Raw genomic sequence first — 23293 nt, 5'->3', positions numbered from 1 at the left:
AAGCTGTCTCCACCACAGTGAAAGCTCTAGTTTAGCATTACAGGTCACCTTTGACGCATGTATATGTCCATGTTAAAGATGGCATAGATATGCTAGATTCAAAATGGATCCTATGTGCTTTCGATAGCCAGGAGTAACAGAGATGGTCTCAGACAAACTTGTGCAAACCAACAGTGGGAAAAGACTTAACAGCAAAATGAATGACCTACTGTAAATGGGGGGACTGCTTTTTCACCCTTTCCTTGAAAAAAGCACCTTCTGGTGCGTAGATATACAAACTTTTATTGATGCTGAATAAGTTAGTGGCATAAGTACTGGTGTGAGTTGTCCGGATTGGCTGTAGTGGGCACCTGGTGTATTCCCAGTGGGCCGGAGTGGTAGAGGCCGTTTTTGGTACAGTGGGGCGGTTTTGCAGCATTGCTGCATTATCGGCCCCCTGTACCAAAGGCAGCAGCAGTGTTTCCCACCAGGCCCACAACCCCCACCCCCACGGTCAGTCAGACTTAATTGCCAGGACCAGTTTGCGTTCTCCGTCCGGCCCTGCTTGTCAATCGTTGGGTCACCAAGGGCCTAGTGACTGAGGGTAAAAATTACCAATGGGTTGACCTTGTTGTTTCCAGTAAGCACCTTGCCATGCAATGAAACTTTTAGGCCTCATCACAGTGGCATAACAAATCTTGCAGGCCCCCCTGCAAAGTGCATGGAGGGGGGCCCCCATGCTCTGGACCCAGTCAGGAGCTCTCAGGCCTGCCCATGCACAGTGCCAGAGGGGGCCCACTGGAGCTCGGTTCCCCCCCGCAATGCAGGGAGGGGGTGCAAGAGCTGTAATTATGCAAACCTCATCAAATGCACAATCATATTTTTCAGAACTAGTAAGAGTATCCGTTCAGGTTACCAGCACTGTTCCAGACCCCTAGTAAAGGTGTGGCTCTATAGGGCACTTTCATTGTCTCCGAAAGAAAAGCAGCAGGCCTTGCCTCGGATACTGATTTCAAAGAAATCATTGTCCCAGTGATCTTCCAAATATTCGGACAGGTAAAAACAAATCTTGAGCAATCTGCTTCACCGGCGGCTATGCAAAGGCATTAAGACAAGCCATGCATGAAGACGGTATTACGAAAACAATGCCACATAGGAAAATCTATCAGGAGATGTGGATTTACAATGAAAAACAAAAGCACTATTGAAGTTTCATTAGTAAGCAGGGTTCCTTGACAAGAAAATGACTGCAAGGCCAGGCTTGCTCTCAGAGCTGTCAGTGGCACAATAAAAATAACCACTGGAAAATCCAATAGTTCTGGCATACCTTTATTTAAAACAGCCTCCAGTGGTGAAAAAAATATTATACACAAGGCATCTATGAGATAAAGACTGTAATGTGTGATGATTCAGTGCACTTTCAAGATATAAAATAAGTCCATCATGCATTACAATGCAAGCACTCCACAGGAGGCAGATTAATAGTTCTCCAGGGGGTGCACTCAAAACCCACAATATGTCTTTGCAGACAACGGTGCTGTCAACCTATTTCTAAAACAAGTATTGGCAAAGCTAGTAGGTTTTGCCTAGAGGAGATCTATTGGCTTTGTCAAATTTTTTTTAGACGTTGCACAGCAGCACAAACTGCTGTGCAATATAAATCAAATCAGGGACATTTATTCAGCGCACAAATCACTCGAAAGTCTCATGGCGCTTGCGGACAGCTCTGAAAAGCCGGCTTGTTTAGTTGTGAAAACAACATCTGGTATCTGCTTAAGCTCGACTCATTTCTTCTGTCCAAGGTCTTGTTTATTAATGAAGCTTTTTGCCATCAGAAAGCAATATCCTGAGAAACATAATTTTTACTTGTAACAAAAGCACCAAACATTTCTAAAAAGGTCACTGAAAGAACATGCCTGTAGTAATTAACATGCACATTACAACACACATACTTTTTAAAATTATTGTCTTGGAAACAAACCACAAATATGTGTTTCATGCACCCAATTACTCCCCAGAACCCTGTGGCCTGCCTTGACGATCTCAATATGGGCAGAAACAAAAGCGCTGTGGGTCAAGCTAAATTGGACCAATATACAGCACCAATAGGGGGACCAAAGGGGGTTCGGATGCAGCCCCGGAACCGAGAGTCTAACACAAGCAATAACGCCTCTCTTACCCTACAAGCCATCCATGACTCCAAGACCCTTCTGGAAATGAAAATAGGTGAAGTGAAGATTGACGTGAACCTACTACACCAAGACCTTCACCAAACTCTCAGAGGTTGAAGAGACGATCTCAATCCTAGAGGGTACTTTGAAGCTTCTCTTCTTGGAACTCTCTTGGCTATCCACAGACACTAAATCCCTCCAGGACTGGGCTGAGGATGCCGAAAACAGGGCCCTCTGAAAATAACCTTAGCTTCATCGGCTTTCCCAAGGCTCGGAGGGCCAGACTTCTGACGGATTCCTTGACCAATGGATTAGATCCTGGTTCGACCCCAAACATCTCTCTTCTTTCTTCATCATCGAGAGAGCGCACCACTCACTGGCCCAGAAACCCCCTTGGAGCACCACTCAGACCGATGATAGTACAATTCCTACACTATAAAGTAAAAGAATGCGAGTCTACAGTGCGCCTGAATCAAAAAGGATGTTTTATTACAATACGGGCATGTTCTAGTCTTCCCTGACTATACCCACTGGGAAAAAATGCTGTGTAAATCTTTTGACCAAGTCAAACTTAAACTGCGTGCCATGTTTGTACCCTACATGCTCCTTTATCCTGCGGCTCATTCATCAGGAAAAAACCATCTTCTTTGTCCACTCACAACTAATCCGCCAGTAATATGGGGATCATCTGAGGCCTCCACTATGTCAGACCGTAGCCCTGGCGGGTCATGTGGCAGGTGCACAACGGAAGCGGTCACATCGCCCATGAGTGGGAGGACAGGAACCGGATTTAACCAGGAACTCAGAGGGAGAAAGGAGCCAACAGTCAACAGGCGCGACATTCCATGTCATTATTGTCCCTGACAATAATGACATGTAATGTCTACAGTCCTTGAGCACATTAAAGGGGGGGCGATATTCCTCTTTTTACAACACCACATTCTGATGATAGTCCTTTTACAGGAAACCCACATACGGGAACAGAACTGCCACTTCCTGGCCCGTAGGGGGATATGATAGAATAAACCATGCAATGCATGATGGGGGATCACCGGGTGGCTATTCTCCACCATAAGTCCTTACTGCTGGCCATCACCAAAGTCACACATAGTCCCTTAGGACGTTATATAATACTTGAATGCACATTGGGGGTTTGGCATCCAGATGCCTTGGAATACACTCATGTTTCCGCAGACCATGGTTCCAGGTCCCGCATTGATTATTTGTTCCGTCCTGCAGAAGATATTCTACACTACCCCGGGACAAATGTTTTACCCCAGTGAAGGTGAGATCACGCTCAAGTCCTCCTTCATTTTGACCGTACCTACACTGATATACGTCCAATATGACGAGTTAATGCCTGGATTCTTCAAGAAGAATAGTTTGTGGCTCACCAGCAAATGGAATTTTAAGCCTATCTTGGCAGAGAGCGTAGGGGTCCGAATTCCCTGTCCACCCTGGAACAATGCCAACTAGAGCTGGACAAAGCCTCCCTTTGCCAACTTTGTTTAGATACTGCTCGCCAATGCTGGATGGCATCCCAGCAAAGGGTATATGAGTTGGGAGATAAGTCCAGCAAACTACTGCACTGGCTCGCCAGACGCCAATTTCGAATCCAGGGTCATATCCCGGCTGCCGAACGGATCGGGGGTGGATTGAGTATTCCCTGGGGATCGCGGCTTCATTTGCCCGGTATTAAGAGACTCTCTATGCCCGGGAGAACAGACCAGAATGCAGGTCGATATCCCCTTTAGTGTCGAACATTCCCTGCTCCACTTGACGGGCTCACACTTGGCTGCCCTTGATCAGGACGTCTCACCAGTGGACATCGGAAAAGTCCTATCGGACTTGAACTCTGGCAAAACGTCAGGCCCAAACAGCTTTCCAGTCGAGCTATATCGTAAGCTTTGCCCTACCATTATTCCGCTTCTGTTCAACTGTATTCGTAGGCCATTGCCAAAGGCCGCTTCCTCACCAATATACATCACACCACAATTGTAACCCTGCCCAAACCGGGCAGCTCACCAGTGGCATGTGCCTCATTTCGACCCATCTCCCTAATAAACAGCGAGGTTAAGCTGTACGCCAAACTACTGGCCAATCGCTTATTCATGGATATTCCTACCTAGTTCACCCAGACCAGTGTGGATTTATCCCACACCATGGCACTAGGCATTGTATCCAGAGTCCAGGTGGCCCATATCTTGCATAAAAGCTCCAGGATGTCTGGCTACCCTCCTAGTAATTGACTTCAAAAATGCCTTCCATATGGTCGACTGAACCTACATTGAGGAAATCGTGGTAAAATTGGGTTTTGGGGCTCAATTTTGTGCATGTGTGAAGGTCCTATATGCCGGACCTTAGGCTTGGGTATGGGTTAACGGCATTCTCTCCCGCGGATTCTCTATACGGAGGGGCACCAGACAAGGCTATCCCCTCTTCCCATTATTATTCCTGCTGGCCATTGAGCCCTTAGTTGCCTGAATCAGGTGTGATGCCGAGGTATGGGGCTTTGACTGGGGTCTTGCTATGGAGGACTGTGTAGCTCTCTATGCTGACAGTGTTTTCCTGTTTATGTCTTGTCCGGCTGAAACTGAGCCCAGACTCCTCCAGATACTGGGGTTGTTCGTGGAGGCCTCTGGATTATGGGTTAATTGAGATATGTCCATATTGGTCCCATTAAGAGGTGATCGCTGAGACAAGATCTGGCAGTCCTAGATCCCAATATGGCGGGTCAGCTGCTTATATTTTGGGGTGTATATCTCCTGGGAGCCAGACTTCAAGTGGAGTTTAAAACTCTGTCCTGTCACACGCAGGTCATGGGAGGATCTGGTGGGCTGGAATAATCTCCCTCTTACCATCATGGGCCGCATCACCCTGTTTAAAATGATGATTCTCCCCAGACGACTATAAGTCTTACAACATTATCCATTTCATATTCCACGTACGTGTTTGGATGCAATGCAGGTCATGGGAAGCAAATTTATCTGGGCAGGTAGGATTCCCAGAGTGGTTTGGGGGAAATGTACTTGTGTGACGTACAAAGGGGGTTGGCAATGACGGGCGTGCAACTGTACTACTGCACAACGTCTTCCCATCAATGACTTGCTACATGGAAGATGGTATGACCCAGCCCAAAGAGGCGAACTGGCCCTGCTGGGCCTAGAGACGGTCTTGGGCTTTATGTATGGAACCCTATCCCTTCCTCTCTACCTGAGGAAATCCAAGTAGATCTTCGACTGTGGACAGACGTGATTTGTTGGACAGAGTGAGATAGCAAATTTACATTAGAAACTCCACTATGCGAGGGTAGGTAGTTAACCCAGGTATCGTCCCTGAAGAGCTTCCAAGGATGGGACTCTGTAGGAATCTGAAGATTAAGTGATGTCTGGGACAAGGATCATATGCAATCCGCCCAAGATCTTAGATGCCAGCTTCCCATTTCTTTCGATACCTCCAGCTTCATCATGCCCTCTCCCCCTACCAAGCAGAATGAAAGAACATCCCTAAATGCAGCCCTCTTAAATGCAGGATACTTATGGGACATCTAGGAATGGGAGGGATATCGCAAATCCACAAATCATTGGTCATTCACTCCCCTACAACGCTAGGCAATCTGAGGGCTAAATGGGAAAGCTGTGTTGGGGAGTCTACTGGAGTGATACATGTATGTCCCCTCGGATCCAGATGATATCCTCTAGACTTTGTCTCATACAATGGCGATATCTTCACCAATCCTATTTATCTCCCTATCACTTAAGGAAGGCTGGTATTCATAACTCCCTCACCTGCCCCAGATGTCATGACCTTAAAGGTGACATCTTTCATTTGGTTTGGAAATGCCCAGTGATTCACACCTACTGGGATACCACTCTCTGTGTCAGTGGTGGGGGCCCGCATCAAATCAAATCCACGCATTACAATGTTGGGAATTCTGGAGGATGTTGGGGGACCTGAGGGGAATAGATCTTTGGTTGGTCTGGTCACAATCACAGCAAAACATGATATAGCCTACCACTGGACATCCTCCGCAGCGCCGGCTTTGGAAGCCTGGACGTGAGGCAAGGACAGGTGTGGCAAACTGGAGGAAATGACATATGAGGGGAGAGGTTGCCTGCAGAAATATAACAAGATATGAAGGAAATGGTGGGACTACCATGGACTGGACCGTTAATGTAATGCCCAGGCACCTCATTGTATATTTGGGGACTTGTGGGGGTCAGATGGCAACGGGAAAGTGATAGTATATTGGATAATTATACATCTGTATGTATGATGAACAGTCATTGTTTATGATAACCTATTGTGGAATAAAAAAGTATAAAAAAAATTGTGACCCACCATGAATCACAGCCATCACAGGGATGGCGGCCTCCTGAAGTCAGCAAACCATCATGTCTGTAATTGCTTTAAAAAAAAAATGTAATCCTTTTTCTTTGAAGGAGAGCTGGATGCATTTTAAAAAATGAAAATTTGAACTACACTTTTTAAGTGTAGGGCAGGCAGTGATCCCTGGAATGACTGCCTACCTGTAAAAATCATTATTATTCAACTTTCTCAAAGGGGAAGGGCTCCCCTGGGGACCCCTTCCTGTTTCCGAATGGCTTTCCATGACACTTGTGTAGTCTGTAAAGCAGTAATGTTTTGCGACTGGATTGTGGTTGTAAAACATCAATACAACCCATTCCCAATCGGTATTTGAGAAGGTTGCCTCAAACCCACCCCTTCCAAATACCAATTCGGTATGTCGTCGCAAACAGAAATTGCAATTCGGTAACGCGTTACCGAAAGGCAATCTGTGTTTGTGACACATCAAAAAGTCTTTTTGTGGTCGATCAGTCCTGATTATGTAAATCAGAAATTCTGAGGTGCAAACAACGCTTCTTACATCCGGCCAACATCCTCCAAATTACATAATGTCAGGCAACATAATTGGCAATCCTCTCTGCTGCTGGGATGGAATAAAGCAGCAACCAGGCGAAGGTAGGTGGTCAAGTGCCATACAGGTTTGTGAAGAGGTTGGTCTGTAGGTACCCTATGCATATGGTAGACCCATGCTATTAACAGACTCTGCAACAACCCCCCTTTCACACTTCTGAAGCAGGTGGAATGAAAGTCTGGCAAAGATGACAAAAAATAGAGAAGCAGTAATCAATCCCTCGGACACCCACCATCTTGTGTTCTCCAGGCTTTGGGAAGGCGCGTGCCCTTCATGGGCTCTGGTGATGTGGCGCTCTGCGAACCAAGCGCCCACCTGTGCTGCGCATGTCAGTCAAGGAGCCAAGAGCACCTGTCAGGGGAGCAGCGCGTTGTGCCATCGCAGAGGGTATTTCAGGAGAACAAACCCCTGCTTGTTCTAAGAGCTTGCACTGCGGAATATTATGGACTATTTTCAGGATTGAGTGTCTGGAGGGGGTGAAGCCCTCGCGTGGCCTGGCTTCTTGTGACGGGTGCGGTCACAGCTTACAGAACTGGAGCAGGGGCGTTCATTAAGGGATGACCTGCAGGCGGCATCAGATGGCCGGTCCCCGTTGTCTGGCCCTTGTCGTCCATCAATCCAGGACCCTTAATACTCCCTGACTGACAGGGTGAGGGAAGGGCCTCACTGATATGGCCGCCGCGGTGCTGCGAGGCACCGCAATTTGCGTCATGAGCCGCTTTTAAGAGAAAAAAAAAAGGGCCACGTTTTCTGTAGAAACTTTTACAGCTCTTAGAATAAAGTGCCAGACGTAAAAAAAATGTGAAACATAGGACTGTTAAGGATTAGTGGAAGAAAATCTAAATATGTTGCCTATTTGGTACCCTTATGTTATTCTAATTTTTCATTTAGAGTTTTCAAATGAACCTTAAATTGATAATTAAAAAAGTGTCGCTTTATAAACATATGAAACACACGTAATGATAATTAGACCCATGACAAAAAAGAAAGAGCGAAGAACTAAAAGAAGACGATTAATTAAGCATGAATAATATATATTTAGGAACCTCTGATATTAATTATTAATTCCCAGGCAGTACTCCTGTGTGTTAGACTGTTATAATAAACTCGTTGCATACTCTAATTGGCACAACCTCTGTATCCTTTGTAAAAAAAAAAAAGTATTGGCAAAGCCAATAAATCTCGCCTATGCAAGAGGTGCTGGCTGTGCCAATGACTTTTGGCCATATTGTACAGCAGCATGGCAGCTGTTCAATATGGCTAAAAGTTAGTGATGTGGCATACAGGAGAGTGGCTTAGAATAGCAGAGAGTGGAGTTGATTAGAGTACATTGAGTGGAGTGACTTGCAGTGGCATAAAGTGGCATGATATGGAGAGGCATGGGGTAGAGTGGAGTGGCATGGAGTAGAGTGGCGTAGAGGGGTAGAGTGGGGAGGAGAAGAACGCATTACAGTAGAGTGACATGAATTTCTGTGTAGTGGCGTAAAGCAGAGTGACAGAGTAAGATATAGTAGTGTGGCATGGTATAGAGTGGAGTAGCGTACAGTGGCATACAGCAGAGTGGAGCAAAGTGGTGTGGCATAGAGTAGAGTGTAGTGGATTGGCATAGAGTGGAGTCTCATAGATTGATGTGGAGTAGAGTGGCGTAGAGAAGAGTGGCGTAAAGCAGTGTACAGTGGAATGAAGTGGCATTGAATGGAGAGGTGTAGAGTGGACGGGCATATGGTGGCATAGAGGAAGAATCTGGCATGCACATACAAGGAAGTAATGTTAATAAAAAATTAAGGGCAATGTGGAAAAAGATCAACTTTAGGACATGAGCAACTGTAAAAGAAAAAGCATACATTCGCAAGGGCAGTTTAAAGAATCTGGCGTGTAGATAATAGTAATAATCTCATAATCTCAAACTTGTGTATAACAATACTAAAGTGGCTAGTTTTGAGTTTAAGTTTTCCCCAAAGTCAAGGATAAAGAATTAAAAGTGTACTTTTCCAAATTCCAGATTCTTTTTAGGAACTTCTGTTGTGGTGGTATAGTCTGGATGCTCAGAGGCTTACTTCATCATATGTTGCGTCCGCAGGCTTGCTGGGATTGCCAGACGCCAGTGAGATCCTGGACTCCCTAAAAGTGTATCAGTATCCCACGTGTGACCTTTTATCAGAAATGGGGGCTTTGAGGGTTATTTGGATCCCTCCACATCCCTTGCACCGCTCACTCTGGCAACTACTTCCAGCTAGACAATTAGTGAAAAAATATACATTACTGAAGGCCCATTACAGAGAGGCTGACTGCTACGGATTTCTTTCAGTAAAACAGCACTGTTTCAACCATGATGAATGTCTGTGATCCCTAGGGGCATAGTAAATGCTTCTATTGGCCAGAGCCTAGAACCCCTCTTCAGATCAATTCAGACCCCCTCAAACCAGCTCACCCCCAGTTTGAAGACCTCCGCTCTAAAGCAAGAAGAGAATCGGCAACAAGCAGGGCAGGACTTGCCATTAATTCAGTTCGGCATTTCCCCAGTAGAGAGGTTGGTGGGTCTGAGCCAATGGTGATGAGAGGAGTTGGCCCAACGGATATGGCGGTCATCCTCAAATCTGGGGACCTGGATACGAGTCTTGGCATGGACGCGCAAAATCCTGTGATTCTGGGCAATTCACTTAATCTCCCCGTACCTAACAAAAATGAATGTGTCCCCATGTAACGCACTCTGATACCTGGTACCTTCGGGTCAAGTTTGAGCTATATAAAGCTCAGTAAAAAAAAATGGAGGGTGATTTTTGAAGGTCAATGGCCACTGCCAGGTCTCCAGCTCTCAGAGTTTATGGTAGCTGGCACAGATGAGAGAGGTGAGAGAGAGATGACAGAGAGAGAGCGAGCAAGAGCGAGAGAGCGAGAGAGAGAGAGTATTCCTATTCTGTTTTTAGCTCCCATTCCAGCCTGGGCAACAAGCCGACCACACAGTACACTGTCTGTACGTAAACTGTGTTGACCCTGTTTGTTATCAGTATTACACACCTGGTGTTCCACTTTTAACCCCACTTTCCTATCCAATTTGTGGCAGGACAGCAGCTCTCCCATGCACCTGCTAAACGGTGTCTAATGCTGCAAAGCATGGTAGGCAGTAGACATGATGAAGCTGACCGAGCATGGTAGGACAGGAAATGAAGATCTCACCTAGCACAAATGCTCAAACTCGTCTACACAGCTGGAGGCTGCAACCAGAATGGGAGCATGAAGGCAAGGTTGGGTAATCTCGGCCCATGCTGCTCTCATAGCAGCCCCCATAACAGTGACCAACCAGGAAAATGCCATGGCCTGCCCGGCTCCGAGTCCTGGTGCTATACATTCTGCACCTCGAATAATCCCTGGAAAAGGGTGTGTCCATCCTATCAGGACCGGCTTTAGGCTTGGGCGAGCTTGGACCAGGCCCAGTGCGCCTAGTTTCAGAGGGGAGCAATGGGCTTGTCTCGAAAAGTGCTTTTATTATTTATTTATTTTACCTCCAAGTCGTCCAGACACATACTCTTTCTTTCTAGGTGCTGCACAAATGTTCCATCCCCTTAATCTCCCTCTGCTTGCCTATTCAGCCTTCCATACCTCACCTTCACATCCTCTTCCCTCCACACATGCTTGATGTCTAACCTCTAATTTAGCATCTGAGTAGGTGATTCAGGTGAGGGGGGAGCGGACGTGATCAGTGGACACAGAAGCCCCTGCCTACCCCTACTTCCCACTAACATCACAAGCAGAAGGGAGGAGGCGGATTAGGTCAGTGGTAGACTTTCCACAACTCTCATCCACCAACTTCATCGCCCTGTAAACATCCCCCATCCACCATTAGACGGCAATGTGAGCGGTGTATCTTATTTATGCATTTTTATATAGCGCTATTTTACCCAGAGGTGTCAGAGCGCTTTACAATAGAGCTAAGTAAATTACATAAGGAATGAGAGTAGCATGGAAGTAGGTCAAACTACTTATAGGTTCTCGTGGTGAAAGTTAGATATTAACAAGTTACTGATGCATTCAAGATTATAAAATATAGGAAAAGGAGGCGCAATTCAGGTAATAAGAGTACAGAATGGGTGCTGGTTTATCCTATGTAGACATAGGAAGTACAGATGTGTCATGGAGCTGACAAAGCTTCTCTAATTCAAGCTGAAAAGGTGCAGCACAGCACTATCAACACGCATAACAGTAACTCCTCTGCATCCTATAGTCTGGACTACCTCATGCGATAACATAACCACACATGAAACTGTCCGGATAGAATATATACACCGTACTTCAGATAACCCCCGGAAGCGGAAGTTCTGCCGCCTTTAATTGCTGAAGAATGCTAAAAACCATGCACCAATCTGGAACTCATCATGCGCTGATTGAAGTGTTTTGGGGGAATGTGTCAGGCGCCGCGTGCTGCTAAAGAGTTTCTGGTTGAGAGGTGCCAATTAGGCGTGACTACGGCATGGGGTCATCAAAGAGCCTTTGGCAACACCACGCCCCCTTCTGGAGTTTATCTTTCAGGAAAACCGACATCAAACGCCTGAAATGAGCTCTCCCTATCCCGAATGTCAGCTTGCCGAGGTAGCGTGCTGGCCCTGGTATGCTGTTTGTAAGTCATCTGCATGTCAATCGAGGGCGGTTGAAGGCAGACAACTGACCTGAAAACTGATAACAACCCACATAGGCAGATAACTGACATACAAGCAGATAACTTGATGAAAGGTCACATAAAAAAGTGGCCTGCCAGGCAGAGATCATCTTTATGACGTGCCGGTTTCTGGTGATCAGTGATGGTGGTGTTAGTGCACTCTATCAGCGTGTATAACAACAGACGTTACCTGCTTTAGCATTCTTTCTGGTACTTAAGCATTTGTGCACGTAATTTATGTATTTTTTACCTCCTACTACTTTTTTGTGATGTGATAAAGCATATATGTTTGGTGGCTGGGAAAGACGGCGCACACAACCACAGTAATCGCAATTAAACACAATTAGGTCGTTTTTTTGAAAATGTCCATATGTTTCTGGTTCTCTAGGAGGAGGAAGAGAAACCACCAAGTCTTCCTCTGCTTGATTCCAAAGGTCAAAAAAGTGGTTCTCTAAGCACTCAAGAATCTATTGTTGAGGTTGTGGTTTCAACACGTGCTTTATTAGACATCTATGAGTCCATTTTGCCCTCACGAACACGTTTCGTCTAATGCTGACAATGTTTCAGGAGACTTCATCAGGGTTAGTTTTCTGTTGTTGTATACACACAGTAAAAGAAGTTGAAGGGTCCATTAGTTTAATGTTGTATTTAGCCCCACTAACTTGTGTAAAGTATAGGGCCCTGTATGTTGTCATACCATTCTGTCTGAGGGGGGTGTACTCCTGTGTAAACATTTGCAGTCAGCATTCCCCTTCTTTCACTTTACTGTGATGGTACTAGATCAAAGCTCATACGATATCACTTCCTATGAGGTCATCAAAATTAAGGGTCATATTGCATTGCTTAGAATTATGTTGTGGAGGTCTATGATGAGGTACTGCTTCCTGTGACGTCAGTGAGATTCAAAGTTTGTGCCATGTCAGGTATGCTATGTTGAGAGTTTTGTTGACTTGACTTTTATTACTGGAGCAAACTTTTATGAAAGTTTTTCAATGTTTCTTTCACTTTTGCTTCAACTCTTACATTTGCAATAATGATTTTACCGATATTTCCAATACGAAGCATGGTGACATTTCCATTTATTTATAATTTGTTGTAAGCCATTAGCAGAACAGCACAGTCGAACCCTCTTCAGTCATTGCTCTGATGACAGAACAGCAAAAAGGATTCCGAATTTCACTTTTCTGATGTCAGAGCAGTCATGAACTGTTTGAATCCATTGGTCGATGATATGCTGAATCACTTCTTCACTCTGGTTGTGAGAGAGCAGAGGGAGGTGGTGGAACGAAGGCTGATTTCCCACTGTCTCATCTGCCTTCTCTTGCCTCTCTCAGGGCACCACAGACCTGAAGGAGACGGTGAACACAGGCAGCATTCTTGTGCTGCCGACCGCCATTGGTGATTGCCAAGGCACAGGGTATTTGTGCTTTAACATATTGGGAATGGGTGGTGAGAGGGTGCTACTGAAAGAGATATTTTTTTAATTTTATTTTATTTTAGTTTTATACAGCATGAACTCGACCCGAAGGTATTGGAGCACTTTACATGAGCACCGGTTACATTACACAAGGTCATGTTCAGAATCACAGGATGTTGAACCAACGAAGAGACCCAATGCTTGTTCACCATTTCCAATGCTGGCAGTTCTGGCCCTAGCGCCACATCCTCTCCCCGGAGGATGAGGATGGATGTGAGGTCACCAGATAATTTTTTTAAAATGTTTTGAGGGCAGGAGTGTACTACTGTTTGGGGATAGGAGGGAGGGTGGCTGGACGGCAAGTATTTAAAAAATATATTTTGATGAAAGGCAAACACGCCCAGGGGTGGTGGTTGTGGTGGCAATCCACCAGTATTTCTAAAGGGAAACTAATAGAAGGGAATGGTTGATGACATGTTGGACATGACTATCGGACGCTGAGCGAGGGTTTGGAGGATCACACTTAAGATAGAATTGTAGATGTGTATCAGTCAAGGTTCTGAGTGACATCAAAGACTAATTTCACTCTTATTGTGTATTTTATGGAACACCTTGGAGAAAAAGAACCCAACCATTCCCAGCTACCTATTAGAAAAAAATATTATAAATCCTCGAAAAGAAATACATAAGGGAGATTAGATCATACACGTCCATAGGGACACAAAGTCAGTCATGAATTTATTGTAAAACTCTGCAGTGAATTTCTACACAATTGGAGATATGATAATTGTATAAACATGTTGCAACGCCTCAAGTGTGGAGTGCTTGCCAAAACCCCAGTTCAGGTACAGTTACAAACTGGCCTTAAGAGGACTCTCTAGCCCAGATTTCCAGCCATCACTTCATTGATCCAAGTACAGGAACAAACCAGACTCACAAGCAACTCATGGTGCCAAGGTAAGCAAAATATAAACCAAGGGATCTGCGTCCACTCCCTGAGCTAGTGGTGTGGACTTGGGAGAAACAGAAAAGGGAAATCCAACACTTTTTGCCCGCTGGCCGTTCAGCCTTGGCAGGGACTGCAGTCGGGCATGTGTGACTTGTTATAGAAGGGCCAAGCAATACTAGATGGTGGTCTTAAAAACTACAGCAAGGGTGCCTAGACTGACTCTAGAAGTAACAGATATCACCCAATATTAAGGAAATAGCATTGGGACTAGTGGCGTGATAATGCACGCCCAGTGTGTGGGGTTACCAGATGAATCTATGTAGCTGGGGATAACATTCCAGGGCTTTCTTCTTACAGACAATTTGGGCTTGAATGATTCAACTGAAGAGAGCCCAGACTCCAACTATGAGATTGCATTAGTATGTTAACCCCTTCGACGCGCATGACGGAGCGGTTCCGTCATGCACGCCGGTTGCGCTGTGCGCATGACGGACCCGCTCCGTCATGGCCCCGCCAGCGCACGGAACCTTCAGCGTGGCGCGGAAATCCGCGCCGCTCTGAAGGGGTTAAATGGCTATAGCAACACAATATAAAGTTTTAAATATTATGCTACAAAAACATCACAGTCAAAATATCGAAGACCAAATTTACGTGATGGTAAGTACAAATAGGAAGGTATAAAATTACCATTCTTAACTCCACATATATGTAGCTTGAGGACATATATCTCTTCATGAGAGCGGGAGAACCATAAAATACAAATGAAATTGGGTCAAACTCAGTACAACAAAGACAGGAGAATGAGAAAAATGGGAACAGGGTGACGGGCCAGGCAAAATACTGTTTGGAACCCATGTAAGAACCTAGTGCACTACCCAAGCTAGACAATACACCGGTTCATTTATCTAAATAAAGCAGTACCCACACTAAAATGCCAGGTCTAAGCTCAGGCAAAGAACAACTGAGGAAGGGCTGATGACCGCTTGCAGCAACCCAGGACCTAGGAAAAGCGATAACTATTCTGTGCAGTACGGCGTTTGGTGAGATCCCCAACAACGGGTTACTCTTTCATAGTTGACTTATGTTATGCAGAGAGTCAGAATACCCACACTCCCGCTGTGATAACCCTTTGCAGGGAGAACCCAAAGATTCTCAGGGCCACGTGAGCTAGGGCAGCAGGTTGCAAGCTCCACCTTCCACTACAGACCTCATCCACGTTCTTTCTACTCCACACTTACTCCTAGAGCTGGAGTATGTCCAGTGGCATCCATCCACCCACAGAGCCAGCCCAGGTCTAACCCGCTAACGCAGACATGGTCTACACCAAAGTGTTATGGGGCCAAATAGTTGAAGAACATGTGATACACAAAAAAGGTGTTACGTTATATTACAGTAGGAGCATCAGTAGTAACAGTAATAGTGAGAGTAGTAGTAGTTACTGCAGCACATTAAGTAGTAGCACTAGCAGTGGTGGTAGTAGAGATTGCATTAGGATTAACATTAGTAGTAACGCTAGCAGTAGTGGTATTAGTTGCCGTAAAAGTGGTAGTAGGGTTAGCAGTAGCAGTAGCATCAGGAAAAGAGATTGTAGTAGTGACCGCAGTAGCATTATAGTAATAATAGCAGCAGCAGAAATAGTAGCGGCAACAGCAACAGCAGCAGAAGTAGCTGGAGCAGTATAAGGCAGGTTAGTAGCCCGGCTGACAGTAGAAGCACTAGCACTAGTGGTGGTCGCAGAAGTAGTAGTTACTGTGAAGCGAGAAGGTATTTCAGACGGAATTTATTATCCCGGTCACCTATTTGAGATCCGTTTTTCCCTGATTGCAGCCCTACCGGGGGAATATTATCAAGAAACGGCGTTCAAATTATTGCCGCTTTAGCAGCAGAAAACTGCTGCTAAAGCCGTGATAAGGGGCTTGATAATATGCCCTGGAGAATTCCCATAGAAGCCCATGTTCTGGTGTTAGCATGGGCTTCTATTGGAATTCTCTGCGGCATATTATCAAGCCCATTATCGCCGCCGCTAAAGCGGCGATACTTTTTACGCCGTCCTTGATAATATGCCCCAAGTTTCCCGGGAGCCAGTATGATGTGCTGCTCGAGTCTGGGGTTTTTTTCTTTGAATTCCGCAACTTCTCGTCTGCTTAATTCCATTTTAAAAACAGAAATACAAGTTCCAGAATTCAAAGGAAAAAAACTCGGACTGGAGAAACACACCACGCATGGACCTGGGAAACTTGCCAGCTATGGTTCTGGTATGTTTTTGCTTTCGCCTCACATCAGCCTGTTGCACGCTGGAAACACTTCCTGGTGCCTACCACCAGTCAAAACAACTTTTCAGACCTTGAGCTGTCGAAAAGTTTTTTTTTCCTGTGTTCCCAACGCCTTGGCTGCATCTTGCACGCACAGCAAATTGCATTGGTTTCGCTGGTTTAGGGCGAGAATTCAAAACTGTGCCCTGTAAATGTAACAAACAGGGACTGTTCTCACACATTCAATATATCTCAAGGGTCCTGAGAAGAGCGCGTCTCAGTGAAGTGCATTTTGTATTCTGGTAATTGTAGCACCGAAATGAATGTTACACAGGCAGGAACACAAGTCCGAAATAAGAAGGAAAAAAGTCAACAAAACTAAATAAACTAGTATTTCACAAGGGACAACTTGTGATCTCTGCACATGGAGGGTTTAATAATACTTTGGAACCCATCATTTGGATCTATTTTGTCTATAAACATTGCAGTTTTTACGAATTCGAAGGCACTTCAATGTTTTGCCTATTGATTTTTTCCCCCTAACTAGTCGCCAAATGGCCATGCGATGCAAATACTGTGAAAACGAAATCGACGCCAAGGGGGGGTCACGCTGGCTGGCTCGAGGCGCTGCGAGGGGCCACGCTGACTGGCTCGAGGCGCTGCGAGAGGCCACGCTGGCTGGCTCGAGGCGCTGCGTTGTATTGCCATGGGATAAATCACGGGACCCAATCCCCTCCTGCCACTAACACTTCGTCATGTTGCCGAAAATAAAAGAGAAAAGTCACAAGCAGCAGAGAGAAATTACTCCTCAGATGAGCAGCCTCGGGGCTGGGCTGCCCTCCTGCAGGGAGAGGCTACCCAGGCAGGAAGGCACAATTAACAATTAACCGAGACGATGAAGGGACTTGAAAGGAGAGGCCCTTCCGGGCAAACGAGATGGAATCCAGTAAGCGGCCAACAGTAGCGTGCCCAGGCTGTGGCCACATTTTGTCTGCTTTCATGGGCAGTGCGGTTACAGAGCTTGTTTGTGTAAGACAAACGTCACGCATTTTTTGTGTGTGCTTTTTTTATCGTCATTTGTTGAAGCGATCTTTTTTTAGTGTTCAAGTTGGAGATAAACCGAGCTCTGATGCCAAGTTATACAGTTCGCCACATTCTGTGACTCTGGGGTAATCACCATCAGCCCGATTCACCAAAAAAACAAGGTTTGAAAAAAGCCTATTGGTTAAGGGTAATTAGCACATACTTTTTTCACTCTTTTCTACACTTGGAAAACTTATTTTTTCATTTGGAGAAATAACTTTGTCTTTGACCCCATTATTAGAAATTGGATATTTGGGACACTTTGACATGCACTTTGACATGCACATTTACTTCACCCTCTCTGGGAGCTTCTGCACTTATGCTTTTAAGGTGGAAATGCCATTTGAAATGTCTGTTCATTTGTGGTTGTTTACAGCATTTCCGGACACCCCTCCCTCAGAAGCCTACCCAGGGATAAACCATTGAGGTCAGTGCACCACTCCGAAGAACGTGGAAGCCACTGCCAGCCACAGTTGGCGGGAAACTTTCGAGTCCCTCCCCCCCCCCCCACTCCCTCCGTGGTAGGATCTAAAAACCAACACAGCTTCCACCATACCCCGCAAGGTCTGACTTACCTAGATTCTACCCAATCGTATATGCCAAAAATCTTAACTGGCAGTTCGGGCTGGACTGTTCCAATGGGGAGCAGGGTCAAGACTAATTTGCATATGGCTAGGTCCAAATTGGGATGGCGTGTCGAGCAAAAAAACTATGGATTTAACGCAGATCTGTGATTGGGGGTGAATGTTTGATTTGTTCAGTATTCCACACATCAACTGTTCTTTTTGCAGCAATCTTAATTTAGGTGGGAGACAACTGATTCTTTAAGATAAGAAAAACTTATTTTAGCTTTCTATTGATCATTATACCTTTTAGGCATCTATCCACATGCGTCATGTCAGAGAAGTTGGAAGGGGTGGCTAGGTCATAGACATACATAGACATGTCTCAGACCTAGCTACCCCCGCCGACTGCTCTGACATGAACATCTGTGGCTAGGCGCTTAAAAGATATCCATTTTGTTTGAACAAAGAGGTAGGTTTTTAACAAATTTCTCAATCTGAGAAAGTAATTTTCCAGTCCTAAATGTATTGAAAAGTAGTTTCATAGAGAAGAGCCTTGCCCATTATGGACTCTGGACTCTTCTTTCGGATTTCCAGCAGGAGAGTGGTCTAATGTATAGTACGTTAAGGTTTGAAGAGCCTAGTCTTCTTGGTGAAAGGTAAGGTATGCATGATGGACTGTCCCTGTCCTGGCATTTTTCATTGAATCCTGGGACTAATAGTCTAGGTTTTAAAATGAAATCGAAAAGCTTTATTAAAAAAAAATACTTGTACAGGGGCAGTTAGCCACGCGTGGATCTTGGAACCTTGGCATGGCTGTGAATGAACAACTTAGCCAACTAGTTTGTTGATCATCCATATAACACTTTGTGGACAAAACAAAGGGATTTGAAGTTTGCTCTTCCCTTTACTTGGGAGACAGCGGAGGGCCCCAGAACAGGCGTGGTATGGCAGCTGTAAAGAAGCCAAGGAGCCTGGCTCTGGACTCTGAGGACTGGAGATTGATTGTTTGGGTAGGCCAACACTCGGGCTATTATAGTAATCTAGGTGGAAAATCATCACAAGAACTAAAGCAATCTCCCGAGAGAGGAATTGGAGTCTTAGTGTATGTAAATAGTGGAAAGTCGATTTGGAGATACAATGCACCAAGGTTGTGGGTCTCTTCCTATAGTTTGTGGGGGAGCACAGGGACTTAGGCCAGATGGGCTGAATTAATTCACAAAGAAGCATGTTTTATCTATATCTTTGTTTGAGTTGGCTATTGATGTAACATTTGACATTAATAAATATGGAGTGGAAATGTTACAGGAATGTAGACATTCCCTGCAGTCACAAAGGGAAAAAAAACTTCCAGCATGCTACGACGTTTGCTTCAGATTGCTCTGTTGATATCTAGTGAACACTCAACAACGGCTTTAAGCACAGCGCTGCTGCCACATGAGAAGTTCTGGCAAACAGTAGCTTGTCCGTCCCACTTGATCTCAATCGGGTCCTGTTAAAGGCTTTGTAATCACCTACTGCCATCACACCCACACCGCAACGACCTGCCACTCCCACAACAAACACCACATTTTCTTTCCGCTCAGGGTGCTGTCCCGGTCAATCCAATTTAGGGCTGGCCCTGGGTATACTGCAGGTTCGGACACATTCATTGTGGATGAATCTGAGGGTATAGAGTGGTGCACTTTGGTGGGGAAGGAATCGCCTCAAGGCAGCATTTTTCAAGGGTGCAGATTGGGGACATGTAGAAGACGTCACGGGAGGGTTGCCTTCATCACAGATCAGTTGCGCTATATCTGGGAGGTGTGGGATTCAGTTGCACAGGTGAGCTCCAAAGCTCCAGTATGGTCTGAAGATGAATACGGAGCGCAAAAATAATGAGACGATTAATGAATAACGGGAAAGGGACATTACGACAGTTAGATGACCACTGGTGGGGTGAAAAGGTGGTTGGAGCTTTAGGGATTCCCGAGAGGAGTAATTATATATGGAAAGGTTAAGCATGGGTTGGTTGTAAGGTATGTGCTGTATTAGTGAGGTGGGTGAGACCAAGTGGTAAGACATGACCAGGGATTGTTATTGTTAGTACAAACCTGCCTACTTTTTCATATCACACCGAGGACACCAAACTGTACCACCACCACCACAATGAGTATTATTCTTTTTCAGTTCTAGATGATTTCGCCATTATAATTTTACATGCGCTCAGTGCTTAATTTGTGCCGGTGGGGGCCGCTGACACTAATTTTGGGGGACTCCTCTTCAGATATTGACCACGAGAGAAAAAAACACACAAACAGGAGAGAAGGGGGAAGAGAAAGATAGAAAACGGGCTTGAAGGGAGAAAGCAGGAACCGGCTAGCGTACAATAAAGGGGCAGCAGTGTGTGGTAATGGATTAGGGAGACCTGAGGTGAATTCAAGATTACGCAGCCGCTGGCATCCCACAATTGATTCCTAGTAGGTCCACTTCAATGAAAAGTGGTTCTTTTTGTTAAAACCTGGCTTCAGTGCGCAGCTGCTGGAAGACATATGGCTACCAATACTTTGAAATACATATAGAATGGGCTTTGACTCCGCCCAGAGGAGTGCTTCTCTCTGTGCACATGCTGTTGGCTGTTTGTGTATCACTCCTCCTCCTAGGGAATGTTTGTACTGCAAGAAGAGGGGAGCTACTATATATCTGAAAAGTAAAAGCAAAGTTGGAGTGGTGCACTACTCCAAAAAAGTAATTTCAATAAGTCATGTAGGCTTGTTGTATTGTATAGGGCTGGAACTTTTTACGGCCGGATGACTTTGAAAATAAAGGATTTATTGATACAATACAGCAAGCCTACATGACTTATTGAAATTACTTCTTTGGAGTAGTGCACCACTCCAACTTTGATTTTGTTCTTCCTCTGCCTAGCAGTTGGCACCCAACGACGGCAGGTGCAGGAGTTGCGTGTGCGCACTTTTTTGGATATACTGTTGATATAATTACAAAGGAAACCAAGCATTGGCATAGCCAATAGGTCTCACCTTTGGGACCTTTTAAGTGTTTAGCCATGCAACAGTTGCATAACTAAATACTTATAAGGTCCCAAAAGCGAGACCTATTGGCTATGCAAAGCGGCCATGCGGCCGCGAAAGTGAAAGTAATCGCGGTAAAGCGCGACGCGCGCGCCCATGCACTGTAGCTCTAGGCTGGCCTGGTAGCACTTTTTGGAGCCCTCTCAATAAGTCTCGCCAGTCCAGCGCATGCACTGGGTCAGGCGAGACCTAAACACAGCAGGAAAGTGCGGTTACCGTGTCCGCCGTTGTCCGCCATTGTTTTCAGCATATCTGAAAAGTACTCTGAATCAAAACACCTTCAATTATTTATCTCATAGATGCATTATATAAAGAAAGCAATCCTTTTAGCTTGTTTTGTTCAATGCATCAGTTTTTTTTACTATAGCTGAACCAGGTCTCAAAATGCAAGCCAGACCTATTGGCTTTGCCAATGTTTGTTCTTCCATACTGCTAAGAACAAAGCCATATACATTCACATGAAAGTGGCTAATGTTCATAAAACAATGGATGTATTTTCCAGGTGTTCACAAAGTTACAACGCCCATTAGCACAGGCGTAGTTTATATTAGTGCAGGAGGTGCTGGGGCACCAGGGCCCAGAAGCCAGAGGGCCCCACTGAACCCCGATTGTTGATATATTTCAAAGTTCACACTGCAGCCAGAGGGCCCATTTCCTTCCTTGCACTAACTAGTCTTGGATACACTGACAAACTCACTGCCCATTCGCTGCTCTTTAAAAGACAAGTAATTCCAGCTCGTGTAGTTCCTTCCTGTCGGTAAACGAGTCACCCTCGAGGTAGAGATAATAGCAATGAAACGACACAAATTATGTTAAATCCGACCTAAAACATTATATAAAACTCATAATCTGCACCTCATTGCATGCTATGGGAATGAACACAACCTGATCAGAAGTATCATTACTTTGGCATATAGTTAATAATGACGAAGATACAAGGGGAACATTACACATCCTACAACACAGTAAACCTTCACAAAACGCAGCACAGCATAGCATAAAGCGCCACGGTGTTGAATTATACCGCGTAGCACTGTATCACATAACACAGCATAGTTTAGCAAGAAGTAAAACATAGTTCAGTGCAACATTTCACAGCAGAGCATACCACAGCACGATGTGATACAGCAAGTAAACACATTAAGAATGCTCCCCGAATCCTTCCTGCAGACGTTTGAACAGACGGCAATAAACAGCAATTCCTCTTTAAAGGGTGTCATTGTAACATATTCCCATAACATGCAACCCAGCGTCTGCAGGGCCCTGCCGATATATACTATAATAAACCATGGGTGTCCAACTTGGTCCAGGAGGGCTGGATACTTCCAAAGATTTCCACATAACATGCATCTGTATACATTACATCTAAATTTAATTTGTTAACATATTGGTTAGCCTGAAAACCTGGCAGGGATCCGTCTCTCCTGGGCGTACACGGAACACAAACAAACCCAGATTACATTACACATAAAACTAGGCATGCTGCAGGTACGATTGTACAGAAAAGGTACTTCATTGGGCAATTTAGCCGTGGGCGGTGGGGTAGAAAGAGTGCCATGGGCCCTAAGACAAGTAACTAATAATTAGCCCCCGCCCTGCCCCCAATTAGATAGTGAAAAGCAGCACCGATGGGGTGCAGAGGGCCTCTCATACTCCTGGGCTCCGGTGCCACTCCACTGGCAGGGAGAGGATGTGGTCCGTCGGCTTAAACTGCCGACTTTGGTGTTGGAAGCCAGAGTTCAAGCCTCCAGGTCACGTCCACATCCTGTGATTCTGGGCAAATCACTTGGGCATATTATCAAGGACGGCGTTAAAAATTATCGCCGGTTTAGCGGCAGAAAACTGCCGCAAAACCGGCGATAATGGGCTTGTTAATATGCTCTATGGAATTCCAATAGAAGCCCATGTTCACACCAGAACATGGGCTTCTATGGGAATTCTCCAGAGCATATTATCAAGCCCATTTTTGCCGGTTTAGCGGCAGTTTTCTGCCGCTAAACCGGCGATAATTTTTAACGCCGTCCTTGATAATATGCCCCCTAATCTCCCTGTGCCTGAATGTGTAATGTAAATACGGCGCTCATGTAAAGCGCTGCAATACCTTCGGGTCGAGTGCGCGCTATATAAATATGCAAAAAAAACTGGCTGCACTATAGATACCTAACCCTCTGCGCAAAAATGCTGTCCACTTCCTAACATTGAAAAAGCTAGCTTT

The 23293-nt window shown here is 45.3% G+C and overlaps 1 protein-coding gene across 3 annotated transcripts in view; it reads right to left on the bottom strand.

Annotated features, from left to right (window-relative positions):
- Positions 1 to 23293, bottom strand: part of SASH1 (SAM and SH3 domain containing 1) — a 546848-nt gene that overhangs the window by 335639 nt on the left and 187916 nt on the right. The window lies entirely within an intron of this gene.

This window comes from Triturus cristatus, chromosome 6 (assembly GCF_964204655.1).
Source record: "Triturus cristatus chromosome 6, aTriCri1.1, whole genome shotgun sequence".
Taxonomy (NCBI): Eukaryota; Metazoa; Chordata; class Amphibia; order Caudata; family Salamandridae; genus Triturus; species Triturus cristatus.
This window is presented reverse-complemented; position numbering and strand designations above follow the sequence as displayed.